Genomic DNA, 14,072 nt, shown 5'->3' on the forward strand with positions numbered 1-14,072 from the left:
CGCATCACATAGCAAGGCCAGTAGACAGAAAGAAGAAAGATAAATTGAGTGAATTTATTAAGTACTTATTTTGTGCCAGACACCATACTATACACAGGGTATGCAAGTTACAAGCAAGGATGGGGTGGGAGGGGGGTGGGAGGAGTCAGCCAGGAAGTGGCATGAAGCCCTAGGCCCCAGCTATACAACACCAACTACTGGATCTGGGAATCCAGGACAAGAGTCCAAGTTTCCAGTGGGGAGAAGCCAACAGAGTGCAAGTACGAAACACTATTCCCATAAACCTGGAGCTTCACACTCTACCGCAAACGTACTCAGCAGTAGTACAAAGAGGGGGCAGGCAGAGTGCACAGAATACACTAACAGGAAACAAACATGGCCCAGGCAACTCCCATCCCAACACTGCAGGGTCCAAGCTGCCTTTCCCTTCTTGGGGTCTCCTTATGCTGCTCCCCTGGGCACAGCCCCTCCATTAGTAGCTCTGCTAGGTTCCACGGGCCTGTCCTTAACAGCTAAGTTGCAAATGCCCAGAACACTGGACTCATGAAGCTCAATCCTGTCTAATGTCCTTGATTGATTGGGCCTATTTCCTTCTGAGTGTAGACAAGGAGATAAGCTACAATATGAGATGGCCAATTATGGGGATTGTGTGGAAGAGGCAGAAATTCCAACTCCCCAGAAGAGAGAGATGATTTACTCTCAACGACTGGGTTCTTCCTCCATTTCTGGCTATCTTTTCTGCTATCAAAGTTCACCCTCCTTGGAGCTGTCTCCTGCCTCCACTGACTCCCTAGAACAGGAGCTCTTGTTTTAAAATATAACTGTATTTCTACATAGTTGGCTTCCTTTATGATCCTATGTACTTTATTTCAGTGTATTTAAAAACATTTTGAGGAGGTATCCACAGGCTTCACCAGATTGCCAAAGGTCTCTATCCATGAAGCCGGCTCAAACCTGCTGAAGCCAATTGTTATATTTTCAGTGTGAGCATGTGCATCTTGGAAAATAGCAAACAACAAATTAGAGCTTGATTTATATTGTATTGTTGATTGTAGAGGCTTAAGAAAGTGATGAAGAAAATGTTAATAATGAAGATTTAATTTAAAAGTATGTCCAGTATTCATTTTTTTGAAAGCCAGTTTTTAAATGTTACTTGGATATATGACACACAAAAAGGTTAAGAATCTCTGCTTTGGCGTGTCTTGTTTTATAGAGGCCACCAAGTAACTGACTAACCTGGCCAGCTAAGTTCAAATTCCATTAAATGGGAATGAAGAACATGGTTACCCCTGAGAAAGGATAACCAAGTAGAGACATTCTTCGCACTTTTTTGAGACCCTAACAGCAACTTGTCTGTTTTCCATCCGTTACATTCTCTGATTTTCTTCAGTTCAAATGGGCCCTGACTCTAGGACAGGGTCCTTATACTTTGTTCAACCTTCCAGCCCCTTAACTTTCCAAACCCAAGTAGCTTTCCCTGGTTACCACTCTCTAATCTATGTGGTTTCCACCTTTTAAAATGCATTCCCCTAGACTAGAGAGCAAGGGTTATCTATGAGTTAGCATTTTTATTCCTGGCATTTGGCGTAGCTAGAGGGCCAGGCCTGGAGTTAGGAAGGCTCATTTTTCCTTAAGTTCAAATCCAGCCTCTGACACTTAGTAGCTGTGTGACCCTGGACAAGTCACTTAACCCTGTTTGCCTTGGTTTCCTCATCTGTATGATCTGGAGAAGAAAATAGCAAACCACTGCAATATCTAGAGTCAGACACAACTGAAGTACCTGAAAATTCAGAGCACTTAGCAATTCAGAGCACTTTGGCAGGGAGTACACTTTTAACGAAAGTTTTTTTCATTCATTCATTCTCCCTTCCCATCCATCTCCCTTATCCACAGAGGCAGTTAGGTTAAAAAACAGATAGAGAAATAGGCCTGGAGTCAGTAAGACCTGAATTCAAATCCAGCCTCAAGCACTTAGTGGTGTGATCCTGGGCAAGTCACTTAACCTCTGGCTGCCTCAGTTTACTCAATTATAAAATAAGAATAATAATAGCCCCTACCTTGCAGTATTATTGTGAAGATCCAATGAGGTACTATTTGTAAAGTACTTAACAAATGCCCAACATATAGTACACAGCACATAAGAAATGACTGCTCCCTTCCCTCCTTCCCCTCAATCAGTCCTGGGCTAGCTCAAGTCAGGAGCCACAAAAACCACCATAGCTGCTAAGGCAGCTTCCTCTAAGATCCCATTCCTAGTCAAAGAAATTATAGGAGCTCCGGTGAGAAAAATGCAGAGCAGCCCCAAACTGCTAACTAATTAAATCTGACTGCAAATTAAGGAAAAGGAAGGAAGGTAAAGACAGCACCAAACCCATAAAATCTCAGGTTAATTTATTTAAAAACAGGCTTGAGAGTCAGGACTACAGGTCAGCTGTACTTAAGCAGGAAATACGCCCTGAAAGTTATCGTAGCAACAGTGGTATTTACCAAATGATTTGTTGTGCACATAAGGTTGTAACAAAGCTCCCAGAAGTAGGAGGCAGAGATGATCAGGAAATATAATAAAGCAATGAAGGAGAACTCTGCGTCAAATCAACGAGCATTTATTAAGCACCTACCATGTGCCAGACACTTGTGCTAAGCACTGGGGATGGATAGCAGGACAGGCCGGGGAAGTGAGGAAAGCATAAACATAGGACTCAGAAGACGTTGTGACAGACCCCAGTCTACACTGGGAACAATTTGATTTTAGATCATAAAATTGTAGGGCTAGAAATAGGCTATAAATAATAGAATGTATAAATAATAGAATTCTAAAGGGAGCTTGGAGATCATTTAGTCCAATTTACTCCTTTTTTTTACAGATGGTATAAACAGAGGCCACTCACACTAGTTAGGCTTTGCTCCCTCCTCCATTTTGGTCTCTTAGTGAAACTCTACCCTGTGTTCACCTCTCCAGTCCCTTGCCCCTTTATCCTAGAGCCCATATTGACCTGGAAACCTCAGCCTTGAAAATCCTCACCATCTGTTGCCTTTGCTTCCACTCTCATGCTATGCTGGAGAATACCACAAATCCGTACCACCTGGGTCCGTGACAAATATAAGTTATATAATCTCAACTGGGTCCTCACTGCCGCAAAGCAATCCTTTTACACCTCCTTAATCGAGTCAATATCTCATTCATTTTAGAGGTTTTTACAAATCTTTTCATTGCTTCTCAAACCTCCCATAACAATGCTACTCCACATTATCTCTGCTAAGAGCCTTGCTTCCTATTTCACTGGAAAAAAACTGAGGTTATTTGCTGAGAACTTCTCCCTTCTTCATCTCAAATCACTCATAAGCCTTCCCCTAATAGCTACTCCTATTCATCCTTGCTTCACATGAATGAGGTGGCCCCTCTCTTTGCCAAGGGAAACCCCTCTACATACACAAATGACCAATCAATCAATAACTAAACATTTATTAAGTGCCTATGTGCCAGGCACTGTGCCAAGAGCTGGATGATCTCATCATTCTGACTTTTCCAGCAGATTGCTCCCTCTTTCATCCCCACTCTCACATCAGTGTCTCTCTATTCACTGGTTGTTTGCTTCCTTCTGCCTAAAACACATCCGTGGTTCTCTTCTTACCTGTCTGACCACTCCTTCTCAGTCTCCTCTGCTGGATCTTCATTCAGGTTACAATCCATAACTTGGTGCCCTCCAGGGCTCTGTTCTGGGGTCTCCTTCTCTTCTCCCTCTATATGATTTCACTTGGTGAGCTCATCATCTCCCTCTGATTAAAATATCATCTCTATGCTAAGGATGCTCAGATCTTCTCCGGCCCTAACCCCTCTATCCTAATCTCCACACCTGCATCTCCCAAGTGCCTAGTGGGCATCTCAAACTGCATGGCCCATACACATCTTAAACTCAACATATCCGAAAAGAACTCATTCTCTTTCCCCCAAAACCCTCCCCTCATCCTAATTTCCCTATTACTGTGGAGGACACCACCATCCTCCAAGTCACCCATGCTTTGATCCTAGGTGTCATCATCAGCTCCTCCCTCTCTCTCCCACCCTACATCCAATCTGGTGTCCAGGTCCTTTCAATTTTATCTTTGCCACATCTCTGGTGAAAAGCTTCGGCACCTCAAGCCACGGTCTGCTGGCTCGCCCACTGCCACAGTCTCTCCCGACTCAAGTCCATCTCCCACTCAGCCACCAAAGTGATCTTCTGAATGTACAAGTCTGACCGTGTCACCTGCCCCTCAATTACTCAACAAATGCCAGCAACTCCTTATTATCTCTCAAATATAAAATTCTCTGGTGTTGAAAGCCCTTCATAACCTGCCCTTCCCCCAAACTTTCTAGACTTCTTACACCTTAACTTTGCTCCACATACTCCGTGATCCCTGACATGGGGCTCCTTGCCGCACCTCGAACAAGATCCTCAGTCTTCCAACTCTGGGCACTTTCACATGCTGTCCCCCATGCCTGGAATTCTCTTCCTGCTCACCTCCACCTCTTGCCCTCGCTTGCTTGCTTCAAGTCTCAGCTAAGACCAGACCTTCTACAAGAAGCCTTTCCTGATTCTCCTCGAAGCGTGTTCCTTCCCTTTAGCGATTATTTCCAGTTGATCCTGTATCTATCTTTTTGGCACAAAGTTGTACGCAAGTCGTAAGCTCTTTGAGAGCAGGGACTGTCTTTTACCTTCTTTTATATCCTCTCGAGCTTCACATGGTGCCTGGCACATAGTAGGTACTTAATGCTAAATAGTAACTGTTTCTCTTTTGGGCAGGAAGGCTGAGGGTCTTCCCCTCCCATTTGATTTTTTTTTTTTTGAGTTTTGATTGAAGAGGCCATCCCTTGATTAACTTCTTAAAGAGGCCTATTCACTGAATGGGTGTTACCTCACTCAAAGTGAGAACCTGAAAAGACCTGAGCCTAAAAGAGCCAGGGTCTCCTAATGCACCTTGGGCCATCTCCAGTCATCCTGATGAATATCACGCCACTGGACCCAGATGGCTCTGGAGGAGAAACTGAGGCTGGTGACCTTGCACAGCCCTGCCTCAAAGTCAACTGCAAGTCGTGTCATCATTTCCCTGATGCCATGGTCCTCTTGGAGAAGGCAGGACAAACACAACCACGTGCTTAATAAATGTTTGCTAAGTGATTAAACCCCAGGTACCCTCCACCATTCAAGGATCTCCAAGCACCTCAGGGGATACTTAGAGGGGGTCTACATATTGACCTCATGTTAACTGTTGATCATGTCAATTTTTGGATAGTATAGGCAGTTCTGTCCACAGTGGTGTCAATAGAGGTATATACCATATATCTGCCTTGGTTGACACCCATTTGTGGGCCAGTTAGGTAGCACAGTGGATGATAGAATGCCATGCCTACAGTCAAAAAGACTCATCTTCCTGAGTTCAAATCTGACCCCAGACACTCATTAGATGTATAACCCTGGACAAGTCACTTAACACTATTTGCCTCAGTTTCCTCATCTGTAAAATAAGCTAGATAAGGAAATAGCAAACCATTCCAGTATCTTTGCCAAGAAAACCCCAAACAGAATCATGCAGAGTTGGACACAACTGAAAAATCACTGAACAGCAACAATATCCATTTAGATTCTGGAACCAAAGGGCAAACATCTCAGGAAGAACTTTCTTAAGATGAAAAGCAAAGAGTTCAATGGTTCCTCCTAGGGTTTTCCCTAAAGTCGTATCCACTTTCATGAAACAGAGATTAGTACCACTTAAAGGATAAACCAGGGGTTCCTAACCTTGTTCGAGTCACAGACCTCTCTGACAGTCTAGTAAAGCCTACAGATCCCTTCTCTAAATAATGTTTTTAAATGTATAAAATAAGATACAAAGGTTGCAAAGGAAATTGATTATACTGAAATACAGCAATTAAAACTTTTTTTTTAAATAATGAGACCATAGACACCAGGTTAAGCAAGTACAAAATCTATAGTGAGGGGGATAATGAATTATGCGAAATAACAGTACCAAAAATGAAGTAACTCTCATCCATAATGAAAAGATAAAAATATGGGTGGAAAAACTGAATTCTCTTTCAAACTACGAGTTTCTGTTTGGCTAGGTTTTAAGGAGGCCTATCTACCTGTGTTTGGCTAGGTTTTAAAGGGGCCTATCTACCTTAGGATGAACATACAAAACCACAGACTGAATTGGAAAAGTCAAGCATATCCACATTCTCTTGTGGTTGATTTCCCAGTATAACACAATTTAGGCTACAGTACTCATCCTTGTAAGTTCTTCTGAGTGGTATTACTGGGTTTCTTCCCACCCCCAACTCCCCTTTAATGGGTAATTTAATGTCATGAAGGAAGAAGCCCTGAACAAAGTCCAAGCCCTATTCATGTGGAGGTTCTCCAAATGCTCCTAATCACAGATGATTTTGTACAAGCTGTATTGAGCCGCAGGACACAACGATGCCCCTTTAATGAAATCCATGGAATCGTGAAAGACATTTTCCTTTCCACTGTGGCTGCTTGTAATGAAGCAGATGAAAAAAACAAATTGCCCAGACTATGGTATGACATGTTGCTAGGCAAGAAGTCTATCAAATGAATCTGTGAGGGGTCACCACACATGTGCACACAGAAGGAACACATAGCCATAGTACTGGCGGTAAGCCTCTCCAAACTTACTGGGCTGGTCCTTCAAAACAGGGAATGTAGTGCTGGAGCCATACCCGAAGGCTTTCCAGCACGACAGACCACCTAGAGGCACAGTCTTCAAGAACCCAAAGCCACTGCCATGTCAAAAAAGCATATGTCTTATTGTATAGTGGGAAAAGCACTAGATTTGGAATCAGATGACCTGAGGTCAAATCCCAACTGTGCCACTTATTATTTATACAATCCTCACACGTCACTTAGCCTCTCTGGGCCTCAGTTTCCACATCTGTAACATAAGAGCCAAACTAGAGGACCTGTGAGGTCCCTTTCCAACTCTAGGTCTACATATGCAGCTACTGCCTGTCTACAGTGACCCATGCCCAGAACTGAGATGAAAGAAGATATGAGCTGCAGTGTATTTGAAAGACAGTGTTTTCAACAATCTCTAACTGCGGGATACTGCAAAAGTCCATCTCTTTAATGCCAACATTCCCTCAGTGGGGCTACATGGCTGTGAGTCACAGAACACTACAATCTCAGAACAATCAAAATTAAAAATAACTCAAAGGCCAATGGAAAGACCATTAGTGGGCATAAAGCAGTGATATTAAGCTACCAATTATCTACCCATGACAAATGATGGGAAAATCTGGCTTCTCTCTGACCTTCAAATCCTGTTTTCTCCACCCACGTGCCCAAAGTCTGAATCCCTTTAACATAACATATTATTGAAAAGATCTACTACTAGAAAGGGCAGCTAGGTGGCACAATGGATAGAGCATCAGATTTGGAGTCAGAAAGACCTGAGTTCAAATCTAGCTTCAGACACAGCTGTGTGACCATGAGCAAGTCACTTAACCCTGTCTGCCTCAGTTTCCTCATCTGTAAAATGAGCTGGAGAAGGAAATGGCAAGTCACTCCAATATCTTTGCCAAGAAAACCCCATATGGGGTCATGAAGAGTCAGAAACCCTGTTTGCCTCAATTTCCTCATCTGTAAAATGAGCCAGAGAAGGAAATGGCAAATCACTCCAATATCTTAGCCAAGAAAATCCTAAATGAGGATCAAGTAGAGTCAGATATGACTGAAACAACTGAACAACTACTAGAAAAGTAAGTATAGGATAAGAGATGGACAGTTCAGGTGTTTCAATGGTATCTGAGATATTAAAAAAAGAGAAGGAATATTACTGGGTGGATGCGCTATGAAGATTTATAGAATGGAACAGCTAAGAATAGCAGAAGAAGAGAAGGAAGAGAGAAAACGATGATCCGGAGGGACTGGACTGCGCAGCAAAAAGAATGGCTGCTTTGGCTCTGTGGGATCTTAGACAATCCCTTTACCTTTCTACGACTCATCACCCGTATCTGTAAAATGAGGGGGTTAGATCCATTTTCCTGTACATCTGTGGAAGGAGTACTCACCCCAATGAAATCACATAGCCATCAATGTGCTCCTTTAAATATAGGATTTGGAAAAGTTAGCTATACTTTGTGGGTTTTCCTTATGTCTTGGCACAAAAACAGTCTTTTCTAAGGGAATACATCTTCAATTTTATAATTATTTTCCCATTTTGTCATTATAATAATTATGATTATTTTACCACTGGCCATCTAAAAGAATTTGTTTTATGTTAGTTTTACAGCCCAAAACATCTATCTGGTAAACCAGAGGCCAGCTATAGTTAGGGAAGCTGTGGATACAGCGTAGCTACATGAGCTAGATACAAAGTGCATAGAACTTTTCTAAGACCTTGGAGATTAAAGGGCTTTAAGAACCATTTCTGTCCGCCTATTCATTTTACAGATACATGGACTAATCTGTTGTCTGTTGTTCAGTTGAGCCTAACTCTTCATGATCCCAGTGACCATAGCATGCTGATATTGTCCATGGGATTTTCTTGGCAAGGACACTGGAGTGGTTCATTTCCTTCTCCAGTGGATTACGGCAAAGAAAGGTTAAGTGACTTGTCCAGGGTCACACAGCTAGTGAGGGCAAATTTGAACTCAGGTCTTCCTGACTCCAGGTGCAGTGCTCTATCCACTGAGCCACCTAGCTGCCTCAAAATAAGACTAATACAAGCATTTATATAGCACTTTAATATCTGCAAAGCACTTTCTTATGTCATCTCCTTTGATCGTCACAACAGCCCTGGGAGATAGGTGCTATTATTATCCTCATTGGATAGAGAAGGAGACTGAGGCAGACAGAGGCTAGGTGACTTGTCCAGAATCAGAGGTAGAAAGTGTCTGAGGGTGGATTAGGTGGCTCAGTGTTTAGAGCATTGGGCTTAGAGCCAGGAAGATTCGTCTTCCTGAGTTCAAATCTGGCTTTAGACACTAATTAGCTGTGTGATCCTGGGCAAACCATGTTACAGTGTTTGCCTCAGTTTCCTCGTGTGTCAAATGAGCTGGAGAAAGAAACCCCAAATGGAATCACAAAGAATCAGACACAACTGAACAACTCCCTGACTCTAAGTCCAGCACTCAATACACTGAACTACTTAACTGCTTCTGGGGCTTCAGGTGGCAGAAATTTATGTTTCCTTAGCACTATCTACCACTATGCAGTTTTAAAGTCTGACAAATATAAAGCACCTACTGTGCTAGCACTGGAGGAGTTACTTAGGTAAGACACAGCCCTGCTCTCATGGAACTTCCAACTTAGTAAGCTACTTGCTCAGCTATAATATTTATTCTGAAAATAACTTTATCTATTCCTTTTTACTCCTCTTTATCACTGATCTGCATGCCCTAATGCCAGGATGATGAATCAAGGGGGAGTGGAGGGAAGGAGAGAGGGAAGGGAGAAGAGAGACAGAGAAACTGGAGGAAAAGAAGCATATGAATGCATATGTTGACATAGAATTGGTAAGAGAGAATGTATGGCAAGAATCTCCATGAACTTTGCCAGACCAGTGTTCTAAAGCATATGGACGACTCATAAAATCTAGAATTGGAAAAGATATTAGGGATACTAATATCCAATTCTTTCATTTTATGGATGAGAAAGGTGAGCCCCTGAGAGGCAAGAGGCAAAATGATTTCTCCACTTCCTTACCAAAAGAATCTGGATTTGAACCACAGGCTTGACTACAAGCTCAAAGCTCTTTCTGCTCTACCTCAGGGCTTGTCTCCCCTAGCTTGGTGACAATGTTCGACAATGCTTACTGTATATTCAAGAATCCAAGTCACTTCTCTGTAACCACTCTTAAATGAATGCTTCTCTGCCATGGTCACATATAAAGGAAATGGCAGGCTTCTTCTACCTCCATCGAAAATAGATTTCAGCTCCCTCACCAGGTGAAATCTCTCCAGGGTCCACTCACTCTAATCCCTTTTACAACACCTTTATCATTGGTGTACATGTGTTTGAACAGCTGTAAGCGGTTAGGAATCTGTTTTTGTGTTTTGGGGGGCATATTATTTTCATCCGTAGGACTATTTTTATTCAGGTGTGTCCTCTCCCTCCTCCCCTTCTTCCATGCCTATTTCCCCTCCCCCTCTTCTTCCATGCCTCCTATTTCTTTTGTAACCAACTCCCTAGGGTGTCTGACACAGTGAAGGCTCAGCATGGTAAGAGTTGATAATGATGACAAGAACTGAAACCGACAGCGGAGAAACATACATGTACCCTTAGTAACACATTCGGGCTAGTGAAGAGTAGATCTCTGCTGAAGAGTCCCTGCCCAGAAAGCCAAAGCTGCCCTTGGGGGCAGCTGGCTTGGCCCCCTCCCCCTCCCCCTAAATGCAACCATCCCGGAAATGGCACTTTCACTGGCCTAATTCAATTAGTTTCATTAGAAATTCTACAGCAATACAGCACTCACAGGAGAAGCTTCTTCACTAACAGGTGGATAACCAAGTCATAGATTCTTCAAAATCATCATCTATCTATTCTTCAATTTCATCTCCTGCCCAGGAGGGTGACCCAGCAGACCCTGTATTATAAAAGGCAAGGGTGGGGGGAGGGCAGGAGCCAGGGCAGGGGTCTAAAGAGCTTTTTATTTTGCAATGGACAAAACTACCTTTTTTTTTTCTTTAGGGGTCCAGAATTTAAATTTATCATACTGCTACCATCCTTATGCTTCCATAGAAGTTCAAATCCATGTAGGGCTAAGAGTATATTGACTGACAAAGGATGTTTCCAAACGTGGCACTCGCAAAACTCTTACCACATTTTACTTTCAAATTAAAAATCAACACATTGGTCCCCCATGATCATGGGGAAAACACCATCTACATCATTTTCTAATTACATTGAGTAGCACCCCATATCTGAGAAGGCTATAGGCACGGATTAGTGTGTGTTGTTTCTTTGAACTGTAAAACAAGCTTCCTCCCACAAATCAAAGCCCCAACTATATCGCACTGACTTAATTCAACCCTAAAAACTCTAATTAGTGGTTACATAAAATGGCTAATTATGCCTCCCTAGATTCAGACAGTTTCTGCCATCTCACTTAAAGACTCTTAGGAGACGTGTAATCAAACAACCCACCCTTTGGAAAGAGAATGCTAATTAGCATGGTTGATTAGTGACACAAGTTATAATATTTTTCAGCAGCCCCTGCAAAATTTAAAATCATGTCAGTGAAAACCCCGGATTCTTTACTGCTTACTTGCTTTTCAAAAGAGTAGATAAAAATATACAGGCATTTTCCACTGTCCTTCTCATGAAGTTAGCAAAAAACGCCATAATATGCATGCTAACACCTTCTAACTAGGGGCTAAATGTACCACCTAACACTCTCATTAAGTAAGGACTCGGCCTACTTTGCAGATATGTAATGCAAGCAATGAATTAAATCGATTCAACAAGCTTGTAAGCGCCTACTATGTGCAAGCCATTGTGCTAAGGGTTGGGGACAGCAGGGGCAAAAGTTGAAAAAACTGCCCACGAGGAACGCGAACGAACACACGAACACACACACACACACACACACACACACACACGGGGTTGGGGGTGGGGGGAAGGTATGTGAGGCGGGGAAGGGAGCAGGGTAGGATTCCAGGACAGCCAGGCCCTATTTCCTAAGGAGATCTAGTCTCCCCGAACCAACGCGTTTAAAATTTTATAATGCTTTCTTTACACTTCTTTTACTAGCCTCGTTTCTTGTAGCAGTTCAAAGGCTCGGGGAGGAAATGAGGTCCTGTCCTGCGGTTGACTCTGCCCCAGCGTGTATCAGGAGTTCTCCTAAGAGGGGTTTCAGCGCTGCGCCAGCCTATTTCTGCTCCACCCCGGCGTTTTTTGAAAGTAAACTCCTACCTGCCTGTTGCTCCCTGAAGCGCAGCGGGGTTCCGCCGGCTGGGCCTTCAGGGCTAGCTCAGTTATACAAGGGAGGTGTGAAAACAGGCAACCCCCTCCCCAGCCTTCGAGGGGGCACCTCCAGGGTCACCGGCTGATGCCCAAAACCAGGCTCATCGCCTAGCTGGGAAAGCCACGGCGATCTTTGTTCCTCTCTTCTTGGAGGTCCAGAGCCGGCCCTAATGCGTCCAAGTCCTATCGTTGGCCGGCCACCCAAGGCCTCCCTGGGACCCGCTGCAGCGGATAAACCGCTTGGGATGCAGCCAAGGACGCCAAGCAGGCTCTGGTTTCGCCACGCTCCAGGCGTCCCGAAAATCGCGCTCCAGAGTACACCTTCCCGAGCCACCAACACCCCCCAGGATAAGGGACGTGGGAAGGGAAGACGAAGAGGGGCGAACTGGTGCTGGGAAGGGCATCTTGGCACCACATACAGATGTGAGGCTGCGGAGTCGGGGAGAAGGGTGCGGCGGGAAAAGAGGGCACATTTGTTGGGGGACTGGAGGGAAGTGGGGTTCCCAGGGTCAGGGGAAGGGAGAGATGGGGCGGGGTCCGCTAGCCAGCACAGACGGGAGGGGTCCCTGGCTAGGAGAGGAGGGAATGGGGGCCCGAGCCCGGGTAGAGGGCGGGAGCGCAGTCCCAGGGATGGAGGGGAGCTGCGGGGAGATGCGGGGGTCCCCGGGTGGGGGGCGTCTCCCCCGAGAGGTCCGCTCCCGGGCGTTGCTCGAGGTTCAGTTCCCCGGCCCAGTCCCTCTCGGCCTTCCCCGGGGCTCACCTGGGTCCCAGCGGGTGCGGACGACCCCGGCGCGGGGTCTCGGCGCCCAGCAGCCCCCCGGCTCTGCGGCCTGCGCTGGGCTCCGTGCAGAGGCTCCGCGCAGCCCCGCCGCCGCTGCTCCGCTGCTGCTTTCCGCTTCCTGTCCCGGCACCGCCCCGCAGCCCAGAGCCCAGCCCCGCCGCCGAGTGAGCGAGCGAGATCCCGAGCCCGAGCCCGGCGCGGCCAGAAGCCAAGAAGCCGCCGGGAGCGCAGCCAGCGCAGCTCAGCTCGGCGCAGCGCAGCCCTGCCCTGCCCACCTGCAGGCACTGGGGCGGAGTCCTGGGCTCCCCACCACGCACGCCACCCAGGCACAGACCCCGGACCCTGGGAGCGCCCTGCCTTGCCCCGGCACCCACTCCCAGCAAGCTGGCACACCTGGAAAACCGCCAGCCCGGTGCCACCAACCCCCCGACCTCTTCTGCACTCTCTGCCCACGTTGTATCTGACGTGTGGAATGTAAGCACCTGGAGGACAGGCACAGATTGTTTTGTCCCGGAGGTCCCAGTCCCCAGCTCGGCAGAGTGCTTAGCACCTAGCAGGCGCTTAATGAATGAATGCCTGTTGGATTGGGTCGGATCAGATCCGCTCCAGTATGGCACCATGCTCCGTCTTTCAAGTGTATAGAGTTACAAAGATTAAAACATCAAAACAATTCCTGCCCTCAAGGAAATTACCTCGCACCCCCGAAACTATTACCAAAGTGTAAGAAGTTTAAAAAAAAAAACTGCACAAAATAAGGAATCCTTGAGCTACCCAAACAAATGGTTCTGTGGTCCGTGACTTTAGTCACAGGAGAGTTCTTCAGGACTCCCAATCAAAGTCTATTTAGTAGCACTTTGTAAACAATGTTTATACATTTGATACATGTAATTTTCCGAATTCCAAACTAGATCGGGGCGGCTAGGTGGTGCATTAGAGAGAGCGTCAGGTCCGGAGAGGGTTGTTTCGAGGATAGAATGAGAAAGGATTTCTAAAGCCCTTAGTGCGTACCTCGAAGATGGTAAGTGCTATATGAATGTTAGCTCTTGCTATTATTATTATGAGTTTAAGATTATTCTAAGATTACCAGTTCGTAGGATGATGAGCTAGAAGCAGCCTTAGAGATCATCTAACCCGACTATATTTTATAGATGAGGAAACATACATAGAGAATTGAGGTGATTTAATCAAATTCGGTCAGTCAGCTAGCATTTATTAAGCATTTACTACGTGCCATGCAGTGTGCTAAGCAGTCGGGATAACAAAGATAGGTAAAAATTTGGACCTCACCCTCAAGGACAGCTAGGTTGCTCAGTGGATAGAGAGCTGGGCTT

The 14,072-nt window shown here is 45.3% G+C and overlaps 1 protein-coding gene across 2 annotated transcripts in view; it reads right to left on the reverse strand.

Moving 5' to 3' along the window:
* The window catches only part of VANGL1 (VANGL planar cell polarity protein 1), a 68,345-nt gene extending 55,546 nt beyond the window's left edge, over nucleotides 1–12,799 (reverse strand). For both annotated transcript variants that reach the window (XM_036765969.1, XM_036765968.1), the window contains exon 1: nucleotides 12,721–12,799. The gene's annotated coding sequence lies outside the window, so the exon portion shown is untranslated. The remainder of the gene's footprint in view (nucleotides 1–12,720) is intronic.
* Between the last annotated feature and the right edge of the window lie 1,273 nt (nucleotides 12,800–14,072).

This window comes from Trichosurus vulpecula, chromosome 7, assembly GCF_011100635.1.
Source record: "Trichosurus vulpecula isolate mTriVul1 chromosome 7, mTriVul1.pri, whole genome shotgun sequence".
In the NCBI taxonomy this organism is placed as follows: Eukaryota; Metazoa; Chordata; class Mammalia; order Diprotodontia; family Phalangeridae; genus Trichosurus; species Trichosurus vulpecula.